Below are 10063 nucleotides of genomic sequence, written 5' to 3' on the forward strand. Positions count from 1 at the left end.
ACTACAAACCCTTCGGGTTGTTCCATATAGATTTCATCTTCTAGTTCACCATTTAGAAACATGGTCTTTACATCCATTTGATGAATCTCAAGATTATGCAATGCAGCAATAGCGAGAAGCACTCGGATAGATGTAATTCTTGTTACAGGTGAATAGGTATCGAAGAAGTCATGTCATTCCTTTTGTTTAAAACCCTTTACTACTAGTCGGGCTTTATACTTATCCATTGTTCCATCGGCCTTAAATTTCCTTTTAAGTACCCATTTGCAACCTAGAGGTTTCGCACCTTCAGGTAGATCTACCAACACCCAAGTGTGGTTTAGCAAAATTGAATCAATTTCGCTTTGAACAGCTTCTCTCCAATGTAACCCGTCTGGGCCATCGAAGGCTACTTTTATAGATGTCGGTTCTTCATCTAACATAAAAGCAATGTAGTCAGGACCAAATATTTTTGGTGTTTTGACCCTACTACCACGTCTTAGTACTGTATCCTTTGGATCAGGCCTTGCACGCTTGCGCGATTCAGGTTCCTCGTCCGCTGATTTAGAACTAGTTGCTTCTACTTCAATTCTTGTCTCAGAATTGGTTAAGACTTTTTCCTTGTCTTTGGAAGGAAATGTATTTTCGAGAAATACAACATTCCTTGACTCAATTGTTGTTTCTACTGTAATAGTCGATATTTCAGACTTGTGAACAACAAATCGATATGCACTACTATTAAGCGCATATCCAATGAAGATGCAATCAACCGTTTTAGGTCCGATTGTAACTTCTTTGGGCTGAGGAACCATCACCTTTGCCAAACACCCCCCACACTTTGAGGTATTTGTAGGATGACTTCATTTCCTTCCACAACTCATAAGGAGTAACATCTTTTCCTTTGAGAGGGATTTTATTCAAGATATAGTTGGCTGTTAAAACAGCTTCCCCCCACATGTTATGTGGTAATTCTAAAGTCAGAAGCAGTGCATTCATCATCTCTTTTAGAGTTCGATTCTTGCGTTCTGCAACACCATTAGATTGTGGTGAATATGGTGCAGTCGTTTGATGGATTATACAACTTGCGTTGCATAATTCCTCAAACGGGGCTACATATTCGCCTCATCTATCGCTTCGAATCGTTTTGATTTTACAACCAAGTTGATTCTCAACTTCGTTCTTATAATTTTTGAACGCTTCTATTGCTTCATCTTTACTTCTTAAAAGATAAATGTAGCAATACCTTGTACAATCATCTATGAAAGTGATAAAGTACTTTTTACCACCTCTAGTTTGCACCATCTTTAAATCACATACGTCCGTGTGAATTAATTCAAGGGGTTTTGTGCTTCGTTCCACCGAGTGAAACGACAACTTAGGCATTTTTGCTTCAAGACAAATTTAACATTTATCTTGGGTGTCCACTTCATTAGCCTTTAGTAAATCTAAATTCACTAATCTTTTAATGGCTTTTGAATTTACATGTCCCAATCTACAATGCCACAAATTTGAACACCCAGTCAAGTAAGAGGAAGTAGATGCTTTATTATTAGCCAATGGCTTTGCAACACTGCGAGTTGCCACACTAAGTTTGAAAAGCCCGTCGGTTACATAACATTTTCCGAGGGATTTTCCAAACTTATACAATATAAACCTATCAGACTCAAATACAAGTTTAAACCCCTTATTAACTAGTATTGATCCTGACACTAGGTTCTTGCGGATGTCCGGGACATGCAGCACATCCTTCAGCGTTATTGTGACGCCAAACGTCATCATGAGGATCACATTTCCGATGCCAAGGACTTCGGAGGATGCTTGATCCCCATGTTGATCTTCCTCCCATCAACAGGACTGTAAGTTGATAACTTACTCCTATCGGCACAAACATGAGCAGTTGCTCCAGTGTCAATGTACCAGCCTCCCTTGTTTTCAATCAAGTTGGCTTCTTCAGTGACTACAACAATGAGGTCGCTTTCATCCCAGTCTTTGAACTCCTTATCAACGACGTGGGCTGTCGGCTTCTTCTTCTTGCTGCGGCAGTCTTTGGCAAAGTGGCCAGTTTTGCCACATTTGAAGCATTCGCCTTCAAATTTCTTTGCAGGCTTATTCCCTTTCCCTTTATCCTTTTGACTTGGGCGAGGGCGTTTGTTGGAGGGACCGCCCCGCTCCAACAGATTGGCCTTGGCTTCAAGTGGGCTAAAGCTCTTAGCCTTTTGGTCGCTTTTGCGCACATCGGCCTCAATGCGCAATTTCACGATCAAGTCTTCAACAGTCATCTGCTTTCGCTTGTGCTTGAGATAGCTCTTGAAGTCCTTCCAACTAGGAGGAAGCTTGTCAATGATCGTACACCTTAAGAATTTGTCGGGCAAGGTCATCCCTTCAGCCACTAGTGAGTGGATGATCATTTGGAGCTCTTGAACTTGCTCCATGATGAGTCGAGAGTTGACCATCTTGTAGTCCATAAATTTGGATGCTACAACTTGTTCAGTGCCTGCAGCATTATCTATGTTTTACTTTCTTTCTAGGCTTTCCCACATATCTTTTGATATGGTTACAACGGAGTATACATCGTACAAAATATCATCTAAAGCACTTAGAATGAAATTTTTACAAAGGTAATCTCCTTTTCTCCAAACTTCATAGTCTGCCATGACTTCAAGCCTAGTCTCTTGATCGCTTGGCGCGGGCGGCTCGTTTTCCGTGAGGAAGTTGGCGACGCCCAATGTTGTCAAGTAGAACAACATCTTTTGGTACCACCTTTTGAAGTCGGATCCTCCAAACTTTGGTGGCTTCTCGGCAGGTGGCATCACTCTTGGTGCCAAAGGTGTCGTACTTGGTCCATGGAAGGAACCAATTCCGTTGCCCCCGAAGGAGCCAACAACGTGGTTGGGCATAGAGCCCCCACCATTCATATTGGGCATGGAGCCGGCCATGGTCGTACCAGCTCCGAAGGAACTAGCACCCGCATGTGACCCGAAGGCCCCAACATTCGTGTGAGACCCGAAGGCCCCAACACTTGATCCATTAAAGGATCCGAAGGAACCACTAAAAGTGGAACCAACCGATCCATTCGAGGTGGATCCACCAGTGGGCCCAAGGGGGTTAACAAACTCCCAAGGGGTTGTTGATGAAGATGGATAGTGCCCAGGAGTGGGCATCACCGTCGGAATCGACGATGTGTTGACCGATGCAGTGATCGACATGGTGGAGAGAGATGCGGCGGCGGTGGTGGCAGCGACGGTGTTGGTGTTGGTCGACATCTCCAAGCAAAGGTATTTAAAGTTTCGAAAGTTTTAGTTTAGTTTAGCTCTGAAACCTTCAACGGCAAGTATATCTCGTCTTGTGATTGTTGGGGATAATGCTGGAATTACAGATAAACAATACCGGGCGTAATACAACCCAAGAAGGAAGGAAGAACTAAAACTGAAAATTACAATGAAATCGAAACTGTAAAACCGTAAAAGCGTGTAGCCGAGTCGAGGAGTCCTCTTTCCGCAAGACGAGATACGCCCCGGTAGTGCTCTCGGTTTGGCGTGTCGTCCCCAAAAATAAAACGGCTACGTCTCTGGTGAAGCAGCACCGCAATCAACAGAGCCCCGACGAACTAGATGGAGGAGATGGCAGAGCTTAGGAAAGAAAGACTATGCAGAGAGTATGATGCTTGTGAGTATGTTGTTCTGATTGTGCTCTATTCCTAATTCAAGGAATGACTAGCCTATTTATAGGCTTGGTCCACTACAGGGGTCACCTCAGCCTTGATGGCTGTCATCATGGCTCATTATGGCGGGGCTGTAACCGCCGGCCGTTACGAGTTTGAAAGCTGGAGTGGTCGACTTTGAATCTAGACGCTGTACACGCCCTAGTTCAACCGTCACATGTGGACTTCGACTTGATCAAGACGCTGATCAAGCCATCGCTCAAGGCGCAATAGGCCGAGTTGATCAGGCTACTGAAGCCATCGCTCAAGGCGCAGCAGGCCGAGTTGATCAAACTGCTGATCAAAGCGCAGCATGTCAAGTTGATCAGACTGCTGCCCAAAACTTAGGCGGTCCAAAACAAGTCTGGATCCAGGGACAAGCCCAAGAACCAAGCCCAAAGACCAATTGCCAAGTCCAAGTCCAAGACCAAGCGCAAAGGCATGGGCGCGGCTCGGCTCGGCGCGCGCGTGCGCGTGTGTCGGCTATTTCACCCATCTTAGACCATGATAATTACAAAGTGTAGTAAGTCAATTAATAAATACACATTTAAAGATGTGTCTCATCTCCTATGTGGGATAATTAACACTAATTAATTACTCCATACACTTTCAACTCCTAGCTTTATCAAAAGCTATAATGTGACCAACTTTAATCCACTATTTCTTACTCACCGGGAATCGGATTTAAGAAAGTGAATATACTACAGTCATCTACGCGGAACGTAGATCGACGCTATATCATTTAATTCTCCAAAATTAAATGTCTCGTCACATTTATTATTGGTCAAACTTCATTGACCGGACATCTTAAAACAAGATTCCAACATAAATCCCCTGCAGACTAACATTCAAACATTCATAGTAGTTCACGAATCGAAAATTTTGAAACTGTTGAATGATTTGTGCTTGATAAAGTTTTGTTCTTGATAAAGTCTTGATCTTTAAGGCCATTAGAAACTATCCTTTCGTTTCTTTAATCGCTAGTTCTTAGAAATCCTTTTTTTCCCATTAATATTTGAACTCAATCAATTAGAAAAAAAACTTAATAAAAGTGGATTGGGGAAAAGGGAGAAGAAAACTTACCGTTTGTGCGAAGTGGCACTGTCCGATGACAACGGCTGAACGAGATCGCAGCGGCGGCAGTGTAGCGTTAGAACCAGCGGCGATGGAGAGGCCGTGACAGCGGCAGTGGGCTGCTCGGCGACGGAGGGGTGTGAGGCGGCGGCGGTTGGTGAACGGAGCTGAGACGGCTGGAGCTCGGCGGTGACGGAGAGGCAGTGACATCGGCAGCGGTGGTTGCTGGTGCAGCAAAGGCCGAGAGAGGGAGAGAGTTGGAGCCACGTTTTGCACTTCTAATTTGGGTTTTGCAGTTTCTGTTTTGAAACTTTAAATTGTGAGATGAGAATTGGGATTGTTGTTTTGCAAAATTGAGAATAGGGAAGGGAGAGTACAGATGAGAGGAAGAGGCGAGAAATTGAGAGTGAGCTTTGTGTTCATTTGTGAGAGTTGTAGAAGAATGGCAGAGAGAGCGTGAGATTGAGAGAGAGAGAGAGTTGTTGGTTTGAGTTGTGTCTTTGGGAAGTAAACGTGTGGTGGCAGGGAGTATACTATGCTGCTACTGTTTCTTTTTCTTGTTTTAGCTTTTAAGTGTTGGGCTACTTTAATACTTTTAGTTGGGCCTTGTAAATTAAATAAATGAGTTAGAGAGTTTCTGTTTAATTGCTCTGTAGTTTGCGTTTACTAACTTCTGCTTGGCTAATTAAATAATTTTGAGTAGGCGTTGGACTGATTGTGCGAGAATATGTATGTTCATCTCTGTGAAAGAACGAGGAATAATTTGAGCACACGCACATAGGATGCATGCATCGTTTTAAATTAAGTCATTTTTTTAAAGTCTAATTTTTGCATATCATGTTATTTTAAAAAGAGTGAGTTTTGCATGTTATTTGAGAATGGAAAGGATTGACAAGTGAAGGATTTAAGAGAACGAGGTGGGCTTTCGTGAAGGATTTAAGAGAACGAGGTGGGCTTTCTATCCTACATTATTGGGTGGGCTTTCTATCCTACATTATTGTGTAGGGTTACTTTTAAATTTACGCAATATCTTTCAAGTATGAGTTATGAGCTTAAATTCCAAATATATTATGCCATGCCGTATTTTGTTTTTGAGGATGTGTCTATCTGATCGCCTAGTGGGGAGTGAGTCCCTACTAAAAGTTGAGTTTAATCGAATTCGGGTTTGTCTAAGGAGTGGGTCCCTATTTAAGCTAGTGTACACAGAGAGGATCGTGCGCTATCTTTCGAGTTGGTCGGTCCGGTGATCGAGAATGTGGCCACGTTCTCGTTTCACATATGAGGTTCAGATATGGTACGAGGAGAGAGAAAAATGGGCTACGCGGCCATACTTTTGAGCGAGAAAATGTTTTGGTGACTTGGTCTTTTATAAAACACCGAGTTCACTTTTAAATGCTGACACAATATTTTCTGAAAATTATTTTGGCATGTGTTCACTGGGTGCATCAAGTACTTAGCCCTGCATTTCTTTTTAAAAATGTGCAGGTTGAGCGTGACGGGTGCGGTGGGTGTTGAGCAAGACCGTTGAAGAAATTTAAGTGTTTAGAATGTGTCATGTCTTCACACGTGGCATATTCCTTCTCTCAAATGCTTCCGCTGAGTAGTTGTCCTTCTTTTGAGCTCTTGTATCACTGAGATAATATTCATTTTTGAGTTGTTGATTGTTGAGATACTCTGATTTTATTCGAGCTAATCTCATTTGTTTCGAATTATGGTCGATTTGTGTTGTTTTCCCCTTTCTTCCCCGCTTCTTTAATCCTCCTCTAGTCGTGATCAACCGTATTTTCTATCCTTAGAAAATGCGGGCGTGACATTGTGTTTTCCATGAAGTTGTGCAAGATTCCTATATGTGATGAGAAGAAATAGAAAATGGCTAAGAGTTGTAGTTACCTGCTGTTTGTTGTTGGAAAACTACCTTCTTGCTAACTCTAAACTCTCTCAATTCTCATTCTTTGAAATTGAATGAGGTAATTGGATTGTTCTGCTTCTTGCTAACTCTAAACTCTCTCAATTCTCATTCTTTGAAATTGAATGAGGTAATTGGATTGTTCTGTTATTTTTTTTTTGTGTGTGTGAACGAGAGTATATACATACACATGAAAGATGGCATTTTGTAGGAGATTTTGTTAAGGCGGTGGAGTGATTTGGCAAGAATTTGAGGAGTTAGGAGATGGAATATGTATTGGGCCTGTCATAAGAAAGAAGGAGAACATGAATTGGGCCCTCTCCATGGTGACTCCAACGAATATGAAGTGGGCTGGTATTTAGTTGATAGGCCCACATATGTACACCTTAATTCCCTGGATTCCGTTTCCTAGTTTTAAAGATGTATACAGGTAGTTAGACTTGGTAAAATAAAAGGTTTGGTTCCTTTGGTGTGACCATGCATTCATTTATGTATGACATTTAATTTACTAGAATTTTAATACTTATTTTATTTTTTTAGATCTTTTGAAATTTTCGGTTGCAACATAATTAATCTTATTAAGCAATTAATAAGATTTCTATTATTAATTATTGTTTGGAATGTTAAAAATTCAAAATATATTTATGTATGAGACATACTTAAATTGCTCATAATCTCATCAATCCCATAAATTAAGAATGAATTTGCATTCATCACCACATTTCATCCAATTAATTAGTCTTATTTCAGAAAATAAATCAAATTTCAAAACTAAATAGAACCACCTCATTTTCGGCATCTCTTCTTTGTCTCAAAACCCTCACCACTGCTAAATCAACCTGCTGCCCTTTTTTCGCCGATAGCTAAAGTCGTTGCCACCAGCAGCCCTCTTTCTTTCTCTTTCCCCACTTCTAGGCGACTCCCTCTGCATGACTTCTAGGCTACTTCCTCCTCACGGCTTCTACGTTTGTACGACCACCACCACCGACATTACTTTCTTTAGACAAGTCTTCCCATTTAGGGAGCGATGCGCAGTTGCCTCAATTTGTTTTCTCAATTCCTTGTTTTTACATGTTTGAAACTCTTCCTCGTTTCTGCATGTCCCACCCCTCACTTGAGGAGACCTTTCTGGAGTGGACGGTAGTGACAGAGTTGAGCCTTATGCGGTTTTGTTGCTCTGTTCACGTCTAACACCCTCACCTCTAATGATTTGTTGAGTCAGGTTTTTGAGCTTATATTTATAGAGCTTAATTTATATAGTATTAACTATCGGTCATTATGAATTTATAACGTCAATTGCCATTATTTTTGTCATTATATTATAATAAAGTCAAAAATAAATTTTGCAACAATACAAAGAATTAGTTTAAACGTTAAAAGCCTGATTTTGGCTATGGATTGGTTTATGTACATTTAATAGTGATGCAGAAGATATTGCGCTTATTTTCAGTAGTAATTGCCATATTCTTTATTTAGTGCAATTAGTCGTTTCCACAATTTTAATTTTGTGGCAGTTATACTTTTTTTATGAATGCCTAGATTAAACAATTTTAATTATTTTATAGCATTTATAGTGTTTAATGGCTGCACTAATGAAATGGTTTTAATTAGTGTATAACGGCTGAAATTGATGGAAGATTTATTAGATTCTTGCCCCATATTTATAAATATTTAAATGCATACCCAAAACTTATGAAAATTCTAAAACTTGTCAAAACTCGTCTTTTATATTAGTATTGATTATCTAGTACCACAAGTTGTTGTAGGTTTTAATACTCTCTTTATACTCTCTCTGTCCCACTCAAGATGGCCACATTCTTGAGTGGCACAGGATTTTAGGAAGTGTTGTTAGGTGGAATAAAATAGAGAGGAAAAAATTAGTTGAATATTTTAATGAGGAGAGAAGAGAGGGGATGTTATTTTCCAAATTAGAAAGTGGTCATCTTAATTGAGACAAACAAAAAAAGAAAAGTGACTATCTTGAATGGGACGGAGGGAGTAACTTCATTGATATGAGATGCCTTTTCCATATTACTATTGCATAAATCGAAATGGATGTCTGTCCAAGCCCACATAACTAGAGGTATCGAATGGGCCCGACCGAAGGAATCAATATAGGCCTACTTAGGATCGGCCCTGCAAAATAATGAGGTAAGGTTGAGTACTGGGGAGATAATGAGATTTGGATGTATCACATTTTCTTGAAATGATATGTCCTACCAATTGGATATTGAACTATTCATCTCTCTAGTGGTTGTTCGGTTCATGAGACTAAATAATAGGAAGATATAATATGAGATAAGTTAGGATGAGCCTTGTCTAGGATGAAATTAGTATTTGATGGTGTTTGGTTGACTAGTAGAGTATGTGTAAGATAATTTTAGTATAATGTTTGGTAGATTAGATTAATATGAAAAATCATGAAACTACATAACATAATCACTGTTGGAGGAAAAACTCAAAATAATCCGAAAAAATAGAATGGAAAATGAAGGATTACTGCAAATACAGAATAATTATAGCCAAGCATGACTACTTATTTAATTTTCACCACCTCCTCCAACACCATTATTCCCCAAACATACAGTATTTAATTTTTCACAGCCCTTCTTCTCATACTAGGAAACAATCCACACCTACAGAAATAAATCGATCAAAATAATCGGCTGCATAGCTGGTGGTGCACGGCGGGGTGAAGCAGAAGTGGGAGAGAAGAGAGATGCGACAATTTTAGTCGTAGGGGTTGGGGCCAGATGAATAGTCGCGAGATTAGGGTGAAAAATAATGAGTAGAGACGGGCCGAGAGATAACTTTGTCATAGTAACCGAACATCGGATAATCCGGTGACTGAGATTGAGTTTGGGTGTAGTACCGGCATCCGAACGGGCACTTAGTGGTACTACTATGTTTTCCTTTGTCATGTCTACCACCATCACCTCCGACTAAGCTATTCTAAACATCAAGCTTTCCAAAAAATAGTCATAACAAATAGTACTTAACTATTTCCAGAAAATTTTCCAATTTTCATTCGAATTGAGTGTATAGAGAGAAATTGAAAAGAAACAAGCAAATATTGTTGTGGGTAATCGATCTAAATCTTTGATTATATTTTATAGACATTGAGCGGCAAATTTTCATAAATGAATCAAGTTCAGACATAAACATCACCACCATTACATTTTAGGATAAAATGTCACACCTTGTCAATTAGTTTCTCAGTCTCTAATGAATTACTATCATACACAATTTCTTAATTATTTCATTGTTGGCATAAAATTAGAGATCGGCACGCAAGAAATGTTTATAGCATTAACTATCATATTAAATTTCACGTGCCAATTAATTGATTACATCTAGAACAAGACTTATATTGATTCATGTACCTATAAGGATATTTGAAAGCG

The sequence above is a fragment of the Salvia splendens genome, chromosome 1, assembly GCF_004379255.2.
Source record: "Salvia splendens isolate huo1 chromosome 1, SspV2, whole genome shotgun sequence".
In the NCBI taxonomy this organism is placed as follows: domain Eukaryota; kingdom Viridiplantae; phylum Streptophyta; class Magnoliopsida; order Lamiales; family Lamiaceae; genus Salvia; species Salvia splendens.